The sequence below is a fragment of the Schistocerca nitens genome, chromosome 11 (genome assembly GCF_023898315.1).
Source record: "Schistocerca nitens isolate TAMUIC-IGC-003100 chromosome 11, iqSchNite1.1, whole genome shotgun sequence".
NCBI classification, from domain to species: Eukaryota; Metazoa; Arthropoda; class Insecta; order Orthoptera; family Acrididae; genus Schistocerca; species Schistocerca nitens.
Window position 1 is genome coordinate 105,076,756 of NC_064624.1, and position 15,468 is coordinate 105,092,223.

At 38.3% G+C, this 15,468-nt stretch overlaps 1 non-coding gene across 1 annotated transcript; it reads left to right on the forward strand.

The window, feature by feature from the left end:
• The first annotated feature begins 1,041 nt into the window (after nucleotides 1-1,041).
• Trnal-caa (transfer RNA leucine (anticodon CAA)) lies at nucleotides 1,042-1,116 on the forward strand. The gene has a single exon. It is a non-coding gene; the product is annotated as a tRNA-Leu (tRNA).
• The last annotated feature ends 14,352 nt before the right edge of the window (nucleotides 1,117-15,468 follow it).

Genomic DNA, 15,468 nt, shown 5'->3' on the forward strand with positions numbered 1-15,468 from the left:
AGTGTGTCGATTTTATTTGCAAAACATCTTCTGTGTTCACTGGTTTTCCTGCTTCATATTTACATCTTTTGCACACCACTGTTTTCCCAGTCTTCATTAGCGGAGGTGGACATCTAAAGACGACAATAGCTGGCAGTCTTTTTTGCCATTTTGGGCTTTTTCTTCCGCTGCATTGGCACTGTCTCGACTTCCATAGGTGAGGTGAGCTACAGTGCCAATGCAGCGGAAGAAAAAACCGAAAACTTGAAAAAATTGTCAGCCAAATGTATACAAAGGAGTCATCTTGAGATGTCAACCTCCGCTAATGAAGAGAGGGAAAGCAGTGGTTTGCAAAGGATGTAAACATGAAGCAGGAATTCCAGTGGGCACAGAAGATGCTTTGTAAGCAAAAGCGAAACGCGTCTAGTGTGAAATTCTTCTTCATTAATTGCCGTAAGATGAAGATGGCAAAGCTAACAATAATTAATTGTTAGAGCTGCTGCGGAAGATGGCCATGCAAACAAATGTGATGTTTAAAACTTCCTGGTAGATTAAAACTGTGTGCCGGACCGAGTCTCGAACTCGGGACCTTTGCCTTTCGCAGGCAAGTGCTCTACCAACTGAGCTACCCACGCACGACTCACGCCCCGTCCTCACAGCTTCACTTCCGCCAGTACCTCGCCTCCTACCTTCCAAATTTTACAGAAGCTCTCCTGCGAACCTTGCAGAACTAGCACCCCTGAAAGAAAGGATATTGCGGAGACATGGCTTAGCCACAGCCTGGGGTATGTTTCCAGAATGAGATTTTCACTCTGCAGCGGAGTGTGCGCTCATATGAAACTTCCTGGCAGATTAAAACTGTGTGCTGGACCGAGACTCGAACTCGGGACCTTTGGCTTTCGCGGACAAGTGCTCTACCAACTGAGCTACCCAAGCACGACTCATGCCCTGTCCTCACAGCTTTACTTCCGCCAGTACCTCGCAGGAGAGCCTCTTTAAAGTTTGGAAGGTAGGAGGCGAGGTACTGGCGGAAGTAAAGCTCTGAGGACGGGGCACGAGTCGTGCTTGGGTAGCTCAGTTGGTAGAGCACTTGCCCGCAAAAGGCAAAGGTCCCGAGTTCGAGTCTCGGTCCGGCACACAGTTTTAATCTGCCAGGAAGTTTCATATCAGTGCACACTCCACTGCAGAGTGAAAATCTCATTCTGGAAAAAGTTTTTCAGTTGAATTTCCATGTCTCCATTCATGTGACCTCCTCTGTCTGCATGTTGGCTGCTTGTTCTGAAACGAGTTTTTGACTATCAGTGGTATCCCCCCATTGAGCTTTGAAAACTAGTTGGCCATCATGTTGTCAGCTCCTTTAAAGTGTTTCATATCTGTAGAAAGTTGACTAATAAATTCTATCTCCCAAAACAATGTTGGGGAAAGATTTCTTTAGGCCTTGTAAAAACAAAATAATAAGCTTGTTTTTTGTGTAAACTGCAAATAGTATACAACAATAACCCACAAACAGTGTCACTCAAAAGGGTAAAACCAGCTTACCTGTTACCCAATGACCAGCTACCAGCTCAGCACAAATCTCGTTTGTCACAAAAAGCAATGAGCGATTTTATCATACACAGGTGGCAGTGACACCTATGTCGCCATACTCTACTGAGGACACCCATGACACATGTTTGCATAAGAATTGATCATCAAGTTTGCCACAAATTCCCATATGTTTTGAATGTGTGCTCGACTACAGAGGGGAGGGGGGGGGGGGAGGAGGAGGGAGATATCGGTAGGAGCTACCCTGTAGAGGAAAATGTGTCTCAAGGTTGACACATAGTCTTTGTCAGGCACATTGCATCTCTGTTGTGCGTGAAGCAAACTATCAGCTCACTTTGTTATATACACACAAACTGTCTTTTTATTTTGGTACAAGTACAGTGGAGCATAGTTGCAAGTTCTGAAGAAATTTTGGTTCTTGTTTAGCATTTTTAACCGTGTGTTGTTCATTGTGGTTAAAATACACACAAGTATGACCAGTGACACATTGAAACAGTAAGTAAATTGCATCTGATAACAGTTTGGTTTTTTTTAATCATATTTTACCATTACCTAACATGTACTTGTATAAAAGATGGTTAAAATTATTATTTCATGAACAGAGTTGCTTCGTGTGCTGATGGAAATTCATTGATACTGATCATAGCCAATTGGATGGTAGTAAAATGGCTATGGTTCAAATGGCTCTGAGCACTATGGGACTTAACATCTATGGTCATCAGTCCCCTAGAACTTAGAACTACTTAAACCTAACTAACCTAAGGACAGCACACAACACCCAGCCATCACGAGGCAGAGAAAATCCCTGACCCCGCCGGGAATCGAACCCGGGCGTGGGAAGCGAGAACGCTACCGCACGACCACGAGATGCGGGCGGATGGTAGTACATGGTAGACATTGAGAATAACTGAACCTTATGATTTCTTTCAGCAGGTGATACAAACTGATTACATTTTTTTAAAATATTCATATAACCTGAATAATAACTGGTTATTATGAATTTTAAGGTTGGTTACTGATTTTCATATTTGTTCGTTGAATTAAAAAAAAAGTAGATGTGTTGATGCACTGACCTGTGGTGAAGCCTGAGCCCCATTTTAGGGTTGAAGTGTTACAACTTGGTTGTGAGTTTGTGAAGCCACGAATGAGAAAATGTAGGTGTTGATGGACTGACCTGCAGAATACCAGTAACCCAATGCGAATGGTTGGAATATTACAGTGTGGTAGTGAGTTACCAGAGCCAACGAAGCTCAAGACGACAGTATGGCTGAAATAAAAAACTGATGTGTAGTGTAGCCTGAGATATATGTTCGACATTGCAGTAACCTACTTGTGTGCCTTATTTCAGATTTTTCCAGAAACTGTGACTAAGTGATTAAACTGTAACCTAACAGAATAAAATACTTGCTAACATTATTTATGGATGATAGGAGATTTTGAATGAGAATTCAGATTTGAAGTCGACAGCTAGCTTTCTAAATGCATTTTTATCCAGAATTTTTATTTAATATATAGTTACCTGTTTGTTGCTATAGCAGTCATGCAACAAAAATGACATATGCCATCTAAACAATGATTTCAGTTTTCTTGTATCTGTTGTCAACAGGTAAGTTTTGTCACTAAATTAGTAGCTTTGATTTGGCGCATAACTGGCACATATATCTTAAATAAAAAAACTTTATTCTGTTTGTTAACTGTATTCAGCCTAAGATGAGTAGCTTTGTGGTAGGTATTTTCTGCTGACCATGAACATGAATATCTTTTTAAAAACTGAAGAAGGAGGAAACCTGTAGCCCTGCCAAGAAAAAGAAACTGAGTGAGTCAGCACAGGTGTAGCAGAGTTGTAAAGTTCCAGTATTGGGTTTTGATACTAACTAATTAATGAATATACACTGTTTCAACATATTCTTTGAGCTATCATTTTGCAAATATCAAACGTAAACAAAATTTTAAGTGACAAAATAGGCTTAAACCTTGTGAAAGGCATTTTATTCTGTATTTTGGCAATTACTTTCAATCAATTCACAGTTTAATTTTCTATACAAAACAGTGACAATTATTTTGCAATGCATTCAGTATAGGCGTGCAGATATTCACAATACTGCACAACTATTAGTATTTTAAAAATTTCTTTACTCCAGCATAATAAAATAATTTTCATTTTTAGTCACAAATTATACAGTGAAGTGGCAACAGAAAATTTATTAGTGCCACCAGATATCGAAAGCTGTATTTCATCTTACATCAAATTCCATCTGAACATAAAACTGTTCTTATAAACACAAACGCTGATTTACTAGGAAATATACTATGCCCAACACTACCAAATTCTGAAAATTCTCAAAAATGCGCTTTTATTAAAGTTTGCATATACGTAAATTCTGGATGAACGACTTTTTGAATAAAGATGCTATTGCTAAAAATGGTATAATTAATTTGGTGAAATAGGATAATTACTTGAATTTCTTTAAAATTTGATAGAAGCTTTCATATACACTGTTAAGCTGGGATATCATACCTTAATACACATCACCCTTTCGGAGGTGACTGCCTCGTTTTTGTTTGTAATACGTTTTGTAACTCAGTATATATTTTTGTAACGCTGTTTTGGTTGAGATTTTCAAAGACTTCTGACTGTCATGAATAAGGTAATGTTTACTAGTATGGTCGTAGGGTCTACAGTTGCTGTACAGTTATTCATAGTATTTCAAACCTGTCTTTACGAACGCTAATAAATATCGCCACATTAGTACAACTAGGTAATTCCTTTTTTTTTTTACTTTTGAGTCATTAATACATGTATACCATGTGCTACAACTAGTAATCTCTCAGGATTTACTGTTGGATTACAATACTCATTTCAACAAATATGTAAGTATTGTACTTGTGAGTAATTCTCTGCTCAAATAGATATCCTGAATTGCCCAGGTGTTCCATAATAAGAACTGTCACTGACGAGATAACTGTAATGCCAGAAGTAGATATCATGAACTACATAATTTAATACCTAACCAGCATACACTGTTGAAATATTTATATTGCCTGTGTTTGACAGTAATTCGTTTACATTGTCAACAATGTCTGATAAACATTTTCCCCCAATTCTTTCAGTTTCTGTCCACTTTATGCTGTAAAGAGTGAATAAATCAGGTGTGTTTTTTGATTTAAGAACTGTCTTATTGTTTTAATTTATTAATTCATAGTTCCAGAGGAAATATGTGATGGAATTTGTTCTACAGAATTCAGAGTCTTGTGCTCACACGTGTTATAATATTATTCTGAAACACTGCAACTTTGAAATTAAAATTTCAGTGCTTTATATCTCTTTTCTGTTTTCTTCATTTTCTATGTACACTAAGTGGAAACTTTTTTTTTACTTTTTCTTAAGCTGAAGAGTAAGGAATGTTTTAAGTATCGTAATAGACAATACACTAAAACATGTTTCTGTTTTTCTGCAAGTAGCCTTGATTCTTCCTGTTTTCAGAGTGATAAACCACCTGAATCAGTCACTTTGCCTTTTACTTTGCCTCCCAGTGGCGACAATCATGGTTTACATTCATCATCAGGTGTCTCTCCTCCTGTTTTGGACTATCAATGGATCAGATGAAGAGGGACAAAGATGAGGAGAAGTTAATTTGAAACATTTAAAACTAGCTGGTGGCAACAAAGCAGGACGTGAGCCTATGGAGAGAGCCATTAATGATGACATTACTGATGTGCAGCCTTTTAATGAACAGAATTTAGAAGCCATAAAAGAAACACCTGCAAGTGCAAGCAATGTCATAGGAAAATATAAACATCAAGAACACTGGGATAGAAGTACTTTCAGTATCAGGTGGTAGTGCAAAGAATCCTACATCTCATCCAGGGAACTCCATTTTCAGGAGCCTACATGAAAGATCCATGTTGAAACAACTGCAGAAGAAAGTGTCATAAGAAGTTCATCTGTGGAGAAAGGCAGAACATTTTTGTGAGATATTATAAATCAGAGATTTATGAGACAAAAACACAGGCTTTATTTGCAGTAATGGAGATAAAATCTTAAAAAAACTAGTAAATGAGTGGACACAAAAAACTTCGCTGTTATATACTACTTGCCATGACGAATGGAATCAATTCAAGTCTGTAGGGCCTCATTTCTTAGTAAAGTTGGAATCGGTAAAAGTGTTGTGGTTCTACACCTACATGTATACGCTGCAAATAACGTTGAGGTGCATGCCAGAGGGTACATTCCATAGTACCAGCTATTAGGATTTCTTGCGGTTCTATTCAAGTATGCAGTGCAGGCAGAATGAATGTTTCAATGTCTCTGTGCATACAGTAATTATTCTAATCTTATTCTAACTATCCCTATGTGCATGATATGTAATGAACTGTAGTATATTGATAGACCCACCATTTAAAATCAGTTCTTGAAACTTCATTGATAGACTTTCTCAGATTAGTTTAAGTCTATCTTCAAGAGCCTTCCAGTTCAGTTCCATCACTATCTCTGTGACATTCGCTGATGAATTAAACAAACCTGTGACTATTCACACTGCCCTTCTCTGTATACATTCAATATCCCCTGTTCGTCCTAACTGGTATGAGGACAACACATTTGACCAGGCGCGGCTCGTAATTAAAGGCTCTGAGGCGGAGCCGCCCCAAAATATATTTTAGAGTAAATTTCGCAACAAAGTATTACATAATTTAAATTATCAGGACGAATTTCTCATATTTCCCATTCCGATTAAAACAATGACGCTCAACGTTTTTGGAACTGTTTGTATCGATAGATGTTTTCCGAACGGTTAGTAGTGTTTAGACTGCGCCTTGGAACGTCCATAAGCTGCATGTAGTAGCGGTTTGGGGGCGTGGCTTCTACATAGTACTGCTCTTTATGGGCGACACGAAGTCTCAGAGCTTGCAGCCTAAGGGTGTCATACCAACCACCACACGTTTTTCACGTTCCACTATCTATGTAATAAAGGAATGTAGAGTGGCTGAAACTTCGCTATCCAATCTCTGTCTCTGCACATCTCTACTAAGCTTCGATGCGTCATTAATGGACGTTTAGTATTATTGTTTTGATAATGCTTTACATAGTTGTTTTGTTTCTGCCATTGGCTATTTTATCCACATTTAGAATAAGTTTGCAAATATCCCGCCAGAGTGCACTGGACTACAGTAACATTACAGTACTGCCATCTAGCGAGAGTTTCATAAGTGATTAGAGGACAATGCGCGCGAAATTTGTCCCGTTACTTTACATTCCTTGCTTGCTGATGCTGACTGCTTTTGTTGATACCGTATGATATTAGCAAGTTTCTTTTTCGGAGTGTATTTTGCAAGATTTTAGTGAGTTTTACTTGCTTGTGAATATCTGCGACATACCGCAAGTGTGAAACAAGCGCAATTTAATAGGTAAAAACTTGGAACACGCCCATAGGATGAAAGTGAAAGAACTTGATGCACCCAGACCCGATCTAACGATCAACCAAGAACAGAAACAGTGCAAATCTAGGCAAGGATACAAACGCAGTTTTAATAGAGCAATGTATGATGCACCTGAGTGGTTGTGTGGCTGTGAAGTCAAAAATGCATTTTTCTGTTTCACCTGTCTTCTTACAAATAGTACTGATAGTGCCTGTACTGAAACTGGTATCACTGACTTAAAGAATTTTCACGCAAAGGTGAAAAAACATAATTCCAGCGAAAAACATTTAAACGGTTTCATTGAGTTTTCAATGCTAGGGAAAGTGGACATTATGTGCCAATTAGACAGTGCTTACCGCCGTAATATAAAGATATATAATGAAAATGTATCAAAAAATCGGTATATTCTGGGTAAACTGATAGAATGTATTAAATTTTGCGGCTAATTCGAGCTTGCCTTAAGGGGACACGACGAAACAGAAGATTCCAAAAACCCAGGAATTTTTCGAGGATTAGTCAGTCTTATGGCAGAACTGGACTGCGCCTTGAAGCAGCACATTGAGAAATCAGAAAACCGTGTTTTCTTAGGCCTGTCGAAGACAATTCAAAATGAACTCCAGGAATCAATTTTTGAGGTATGCCTCAATCGCATCAGGAGTGAACTGTCAAAGGCAAACTTTCTCGTAATAGAAGTTGATGAAACTACTGACTGTGCAAATTTGTCACAATCGGTCCTAATAATTCGCTATGAGCTACTGGGACAAATAAATGAAAGATTTATTTCCTTTGTACGCCCAAAAAGTCACAGTGCAGACGATGTAACTGCAGCTGTTCTCTGCGAGCTAGAGAAAATGAATGTACATGAAACACCTGAAAAACTGATAGCTCAGTGTTACGACGGTGCTCCTGTTATGAGTGGCCATAAAAGTGGAGTTCAAACTAGAATTAGAGAAATGTACAGGAATGCTCACTTTATTCACTGTTACGCCCATCAGTTAAATTTAATTGTTGAACGTTGTGTGACGGGCAATAAACAAGTGCCGGTCTTCTTTAGCAACTTGAAAGGAATTTCCACCTTTTTTTCCCGGTCATCTAGCCGTACAGCCATTCTTGACGAAGTAGTGAAGAAGCGCATTCCTACCTCTCCTCAGTCCATCAGATTGAATTTTAAGTTACGGAGCGTAACCACTGTGTACAAATACCAAAAGGAAATTGTTGAGTGCCTAGAGAGAATTATTGATGATGATGCCAGTGGTTACAAGACAATAAACAAGGCCACGGGACTGAAGGGTTTCCTGCAAGACTAAGATTTCATCTTCTGGTTAAATTTTTTTAATACAGTAATGCCTCATTGTGACATTCTCTTTAACCTACTGCAGCAGAGGAATATTGATGCAGTGAAAACTGTTGAATATGTATCGCAATTTGCAGATTCTGTCCAGCAAATTAGGGCCTCACTTGAAACTGACGATCACTGGGAACAGGTAGAACCAACTGCAAAATGGGGACGTTTTACAGAATCAAGAATAGTGTGTGCACGAAACGTTTACGACCTCATCACAACTCAGATCAGAGAACGATTCAGTTTCAATGATCACTTATCAATTACACAGCTGTTTGATCCATCGTTGTTTGCAAAACATAAAACTATTTTTCCGGAAAAAGAGCTGTTAATTTGTTCAATTTACAATCTTCAGATCTACGTCAAGAGCTGAACGTGTTGTACAGCCGAAAAGATTTTATGAGGGCGTCAGGTGCTTTGACCTTGTTGAACTTGGCTCTGAGCACTCTGGGACTTAACATCTGTGGTCATCAGTCCCCTAGAACTTAGAACTACTTAATCCTAACTAACCTAAGGACATCACAAACATCCATGCCCGAGGCAGGATTCGAACCGGCAACCGAGTGGTCACGCGGTTCCAGACTGAAGCGCCTAGAACCGCACGGCCACACCGGCCGGCCTTGTTGAACTTTCTTTACGATAACAATCTGGCTAAAGCTTTTCCTGAAAGTGTAAAACTTCTGCAAATAATAGTAACCTTCCCTATGACGACCGGAGAGGCAGAACGCTGCTTTTCTATGTTAAAGCGAGTGAAAACATTCATGCGCAACACTATGAATGAGGACAGACTTGTGCACTTGCAATGTGTTCCCTAGAAAAAGAATTACTGAATTGACCAAATTTCAATGAAATGGTCGTAGACCATTTTGCTGCGCAGAAGGGGAGACGAGCCGACTTCGTCTATAAACAAATGAATTGAGGTAAGCAAAAGTGCATTCATAATTGATGAGAGGTAATTTCTTTATATTAAGTCCTACTCAGCCTATTAAGTGAAGTGAGTAAAAAAGGGTAGTGTCATGTTTAGCCAGTGATGACATTTTCCAAAACGAATTACTTTTGGTACCGGTACAATGTGTTGCGCTACAGTGTCATATTTTATGTACTTTAGCACAACAAACCGTACTAAAAATGATGTATTTTGGAGAGATCTTTAGTACGCTATTTCACATAAATGCATATTTTCATAATAAACAATAAATACGAACTGTTCGCTTCTCAAACATGTGAATTAATATGGCAGTTGCACGGATTGCTCATGTCACCCAATCACGGCACAAGACCTGTGATGTCACCAAAACATCACAGTATCGTTATGCGAACTCGTAAACTTCGAGCTTTGGAGGTAAACCACAATAAACGCCTTAAGTTTAGAAGTGAAAACACCAAAAATATTAAGCAGCCGCAAAGTTAGCATTTATCGCATTAAAGATCTCTCCGAAACGCGTCTTTTCATATGATTTGCTGCAAAGTGTCAGAAAATGTAATGATGACGTATTAAAACACTAACCAAAGATTTTAACTCGAAGTTAGCTTCTAATGATATTTAATACCTGATTATAGAAGATACAGTACGTAAAATTATAGGTAGAGAGTGATCTACCGTCCCCCCTCCCCCCGAATTCTTAGTTGTTTATGTCAGACTAACCTGTAGCGTAACCCGAAGTCTATGTTGGCTCCGATCGATAAATGCCGCAGCCTTCCCCAGTATAGAAACCACGAGCCACGCCTGCATTTGACCAATATTCTAGAATCGATTGCATGAATGATTTGTAAGCAATCTCCTCTGTAGACTGGCTGCACTTACCTAATATTCTACCAATAAACTTAAGTCTACCACCTGCATAACCCACGACTGAGCTTATGTAATCATTCCATTTCTTATCCCTATGAAGTGTTATATCCAGGTATTTGTATGAGTTGGTCAATTCCGACAGAGACCCACTGATATTATAGTCATAAGATACTATGTTTCTTCGTTTTGTTAAATGTACAGTTTTACATTCCTGAACAATTAAAGGAAGTTGCCAACCTTTGCACCACTCTGAAATCTTATCAAGATCCGATTGAATATCTCTGCAGCTTGTTTCAGATAGTACTTCATTATAGATAACTGCATCATCTGCAAAAAACTCTATGTTACTGTTAACATCGTCTGTAATGTCATTAATATGCAACATGAAAAGTAAGTGTTCCAACACATTTCCCTGGGGCACACCTGAAATATCTGAGGATGGCTCTCCACCCAAGATAACAGGTTGTGTCCTCTGTACAAAGTTGTCCTCAGGACAGTCACAGATTTCACATTGTACCCCATATGAAAGAACTTCTGACAATAAGCATAGATTGGTACTGAGTCAAATGATTTTGGAAATTAAGAAATACTGTATCTACCTGATTGCCTTGACCCAAAGTTTTCAGTATGTCATTTGAGAAAAGTTCAAGTTGGGTTTCACATGTTCAATGTTCTCGTAGTCGACGCTGGTTGACTCTGAGTAGGTTATCCTGTTCAAGTTACTTCATTATGTTTGAGCTCAGAATATGTTCTTGTATTCCACAAAAAATAGATCTTATAGCAGTGAAGAAAAGAACATTGGAAAACGCAGTTGAAGAAGTCAGCAGGGCCATCATGTAAAGAAAGTTAGTGCACTAGAACTTTGGGATAATGTGAGGAAACACAATGAAACTTTCCAGTGGATTACTCTCACTACTTTCACCCAAGAACAAAAATAAAATTGGTAGATCTGTCATTGGTCCCTGTACAAAGCTGTGCATACAGAAAATGGTCTTAAAACAGCTAAAGACCATATTTACAGAAAGATATTTTCAGAGGATTACGGTCTCTGTTTTCATCATCCCAAAAAAGATCAGTGATGTCTATGTATGGCCTACAGTACCGCTAGAGTCAATAAAGATGATCTTACATCTAATTATAATGCCCACCTTTTAGAAAAAGACAGGGCTTGAGAGGAGAACAAAAAGGAACAAGAGCAAGCCCAAAACTTATATGGGACCTTTGTAAGTTGTAACTTCTTTTTCAAAAAGTTTTGTTGGCACCAACTGATCCCAACAACAATGCTTTGCTTTATAAGCATCGATTGAACTCTTTTAATTTTACGGACCATGGAATAAAGTCGAAAGAAGGAGATTGTTTCATGTGTTCAGGAACAGAAGGAAAATGAAGTACCTGTTCAATAACAAGCTGCTTGTATGGACACTGAAATCTCTACCTGCAATGGTAAAGCACATTTTAGCAGGGAGATTAGAATCTGATGAAATTTGTTGCTGTGATGTGATTGTCAGCTGTTTAGGAAACACTTAAGCTAGCATTAATCAAAGAATGGAAAAACTAGCCCAGAATACACTGATTTAAAATTCATGTTTATTTGTCATGCTGAAATGGAATGTAACTCATTGCATCAGGCAGTCACTATAGCGTAAAAAAACAAAGTTGGTAAGACTGAACTGGAATGCTGGCTGGAAGACTATTGCTGAACATGCAAGAACAAGGGATGACTAACCTTATGTTGTTGACAAAATAACCCATGAAAAGATCATCAATTGGAATTATCATGTGAATCGCCACATGCCTATTAAGAGAAAAGATGTGTGCAGCAAGGGAGTCAGGTGTCTGAGACCGAGTGAGGTGGCACAGTGGTTAGCACACTGAACTCGCATCTGGAGAACGATGGTTCAAACCTGTGTCTGGACATCCAGATTTAGGTTTTCTGTCATTTGTTTAAATTGCGCCAAGCAAATGTGGGGATGGTTTCTTTGACAGGACAAGGCTGATTTCCTTCCTCATACTTAACAAACTCTGAGCTTGTGCACAGTCTGTAATGGCCTTGATGTCGACAGGACATTAAATCCAATATCCCTTCGTTCTTCGGATGGTTAAGGATGTTTTGGGTAAACATCATACAACAGCATCCATTTGTTATGTGATTTGAAGAAAACTTTAGTGAAGAGTGTAGGGCTCTGACATGTATCAAGAAAACAAGAAAAGTCAACAAAATTTAAAGTCAAGCATTGAATCTTTGTACATGTCTATCCATCCTGTAACAAAGGAAAACCACAACAATACGATGTCGCTATTCAAGTCAGTGCTTTCCACACTATGAGTGGATTGTTGGTCATCTTGCAAAAACCTACAGACCAAAGAAAACCAGAAGGATGTCCTTCATCTCATCAGAAGATTCAGTGAATGTCTTCTGATATTGACGGATGTTTTTGAAATTTTATAATATGTTGTGAAAAAGTGACTGAATAACACCGTATTTCAGAAGATTCGACACTGTATCGTATGGGTAACCCTGCTGTTCTTTCAGGTCTATATTGCCCAAAATGGTTATAAACTTCGTTTCTTATTATTTAAACATGAAAATAATTTTATGAAATTTGCTGAGTTTGTCTGAAAATGTAAGCACAGTGTATGGTTCAAATATTTTTGAAACATTTTAATTCTCTGGTCACAATCCTTAAGAATTACATATGTAGTGTTCAAGTCAGTGTGACCCAACATTAATATGATTACTCTAAAGTCAAATACTGACTGGTTGTCTCATATTTTACAGTAGTATCACTTTCATTGGTCATAATTACTCTCAACATTCAAGAAGTCAACAAAGGCGCTGCATTTGCTAAATGGACTTGTCATTACAAGTTGTCAACTGTTCGAATTACCCTTTGTTTGTGCTCAGTTTGTGTTCTCTATCGATTGTGATCAGTCTGAATTGTGACATCATGTCGATTACATCACTGACTGATGCTGAATTGGAAGAATTAGTAAACAGCTCAAGAGACAAAGTATCACTTTCCATGTTCGAAGATCATGTCAGTAATACATCTGAAAGCGAGTATTCTGATGACATTGACGATAGTCCAAAGCCTGTTCAAAGTAGTATGCAGACTTCTATTTCTAAAAATGGGGACATAGAATGCTAGTTGCAACCACCAGGGCAAATAGCAGCCTGCCTGCTTTGAACGTCATCAGGAGTACCCTGGGAGTTACCAGGTATGCAAGCAGGAGAATAAATGATGTAAAAAGCTCGTTTGAAGTATTATTTTCTACAGAAGTTTCAAATAACAGAGTTGTAAAATATTGAGGGGCAACGAGTTTATGGTAAACAATGGGCAAACTTTGACGATTCTCTTTTTCATGCATGTTTAGGACTCCTATTCCTTGTGTGTGTATAACATTCACAAGGGGAACCTACAAAAAGTTTGTGGGATAAGGATACTGGTCGGAACATATTTCGAGCAACCATGTCTCTAGAAACATCCTGTAAAATGTCGCGCGTCTTGCGGTTTGATAAGAAATCCACAAGAGAGGAAAGATGATGTACTAATAAACCGCTGCAATTCGCAGTATCTGGGAAAAGTGGTTAGAGGCTCTTCCTAAACTGTACAGTCTAGGAGGAAATGTGACCGTTGACGAGCACCTGATGGCATTTAGGGGCCACTGTCCATTCAAGCAGTACATCCCAAGCAACCCAGCAAAATGTGGAGTCAAGATATGGACTCTGTGTCACAGTCAATCTTCATTGGCACTGAAAGCCCAAATTTATACAGGAAAGGAGAATGGAGCGGCGACAGAAAAAAATCAGGGAATGAGAGTATTGCTGATCTTACCTCTGCTTTGCTAGATCAGGATATACATGTGATAATAAGGGACAGGTGTTCCTGAAAAGGAAACTGATAATGTTAGGAACCACAGGTAAAAATAAGCCAGAGCTTCCACAAAATATGACCAATAGCGGGATTCATAGCTCTTCATTTTACTTCACAAATGACACTACAGTGGTCAATTACATTCCTAAGTGGAACAAGAATGTTGTTCTAATGACCACTCTTCACCACAGTGAGAAAATAATTGAAAGGGCTAATAAGAAGCCAAAAATGATTTTAGGTTACAATTCAACCAAAGGGGCTGTAGACACCCTCTATCAGCTAGCAGGTACATATAGATGCAAACGAAATACCAGTAGAAGGCCCATGTTAGTTTTCTAGAGTATTCTTGATGTTGCTGCTTATAATGCATATGTCTTGTGGACTTCGATTGTCCCTAACTGGAATGCAAGAAAATTGAGTAGAAGGAGAATATTTTTGAAGGAACTTAGAAAATCACTGTTTGCAGACCACATTGCATCATGTAAGCATTTTCCAAGAACAGAAAATTCTTTGAGAATGGTTAGGAGGATCCAAGACCCTGAAGGCGTGGCAGATGTGGCGAAATCAGTAGCAGCAAAAACTTTACTAAATGTGCACAGTGTAAGCTCTGTCTTCATCCAATAACAGTAAAACAAACATGTTGTGCAGAAAGTGTAATAAACACGCATGCAAAACACACGTCACTTACTTGTGTCCAAACTGCAGTGAGGAAGAAGGAAAGAAAGTGATATGAGCAGACGGACAGGTGGTTATTGAGAATGACTTTCTGGTGGAAATGTCCGTTGCTCCTAATATACCCTGCATGAATACTAGAATAATAAATTACCTTAAGCGACGTTCTGTGCTATTGTTATTATTATTATTACTTTTATTATCATCGCTATGATCGTTAACAATATACTGAAATATGAGAACAATGTCGATGGCATACAATTGTACGAAAAATACATGTGAGTAGATTTTTCAGCATTTCATTATTTTGTGTCGTATTGACCTGAAGAGTACATTTGTGTAGTAAAAGTGAACAGAACAGCAGGGATAAAACAGTTATTGCATATTTTAATATTGCTATGCATTTCTTTGAAATAAGTATGTTTATGATAGTTAGCGACCTCATGTAATTTGGAAATCACATCATGTGCAGTAGGTCAGCAAATATACATACCATTTTTTTATTTAAAAGAAATCAGATTTGAAAGGAAAAACAGAACAAATCTAAAAGTACAGTATTGGCCTTTTCTAACTAAATGAGCCATGAGACCACAATTATTTCAATCACTTTGTGTACAGCTTTCAAAATTCCAATAAATTTTCAAAATCGTTTCCTTCAATAACAGTTATTGTAATTTATGTAGGTGTTGTACTAATATGGCGGAAAGCATTTACCAAGGAGATAGAATAACCTATAGTGTTTTGCTTTTCGCATTTTTTATTTCCGGTCTTACAAATTAGCCGTATGGAGATTCTTCCATAATGTTTATCTTTCAGCATACAGCACTGTGTTCTGTCTTGCTGCA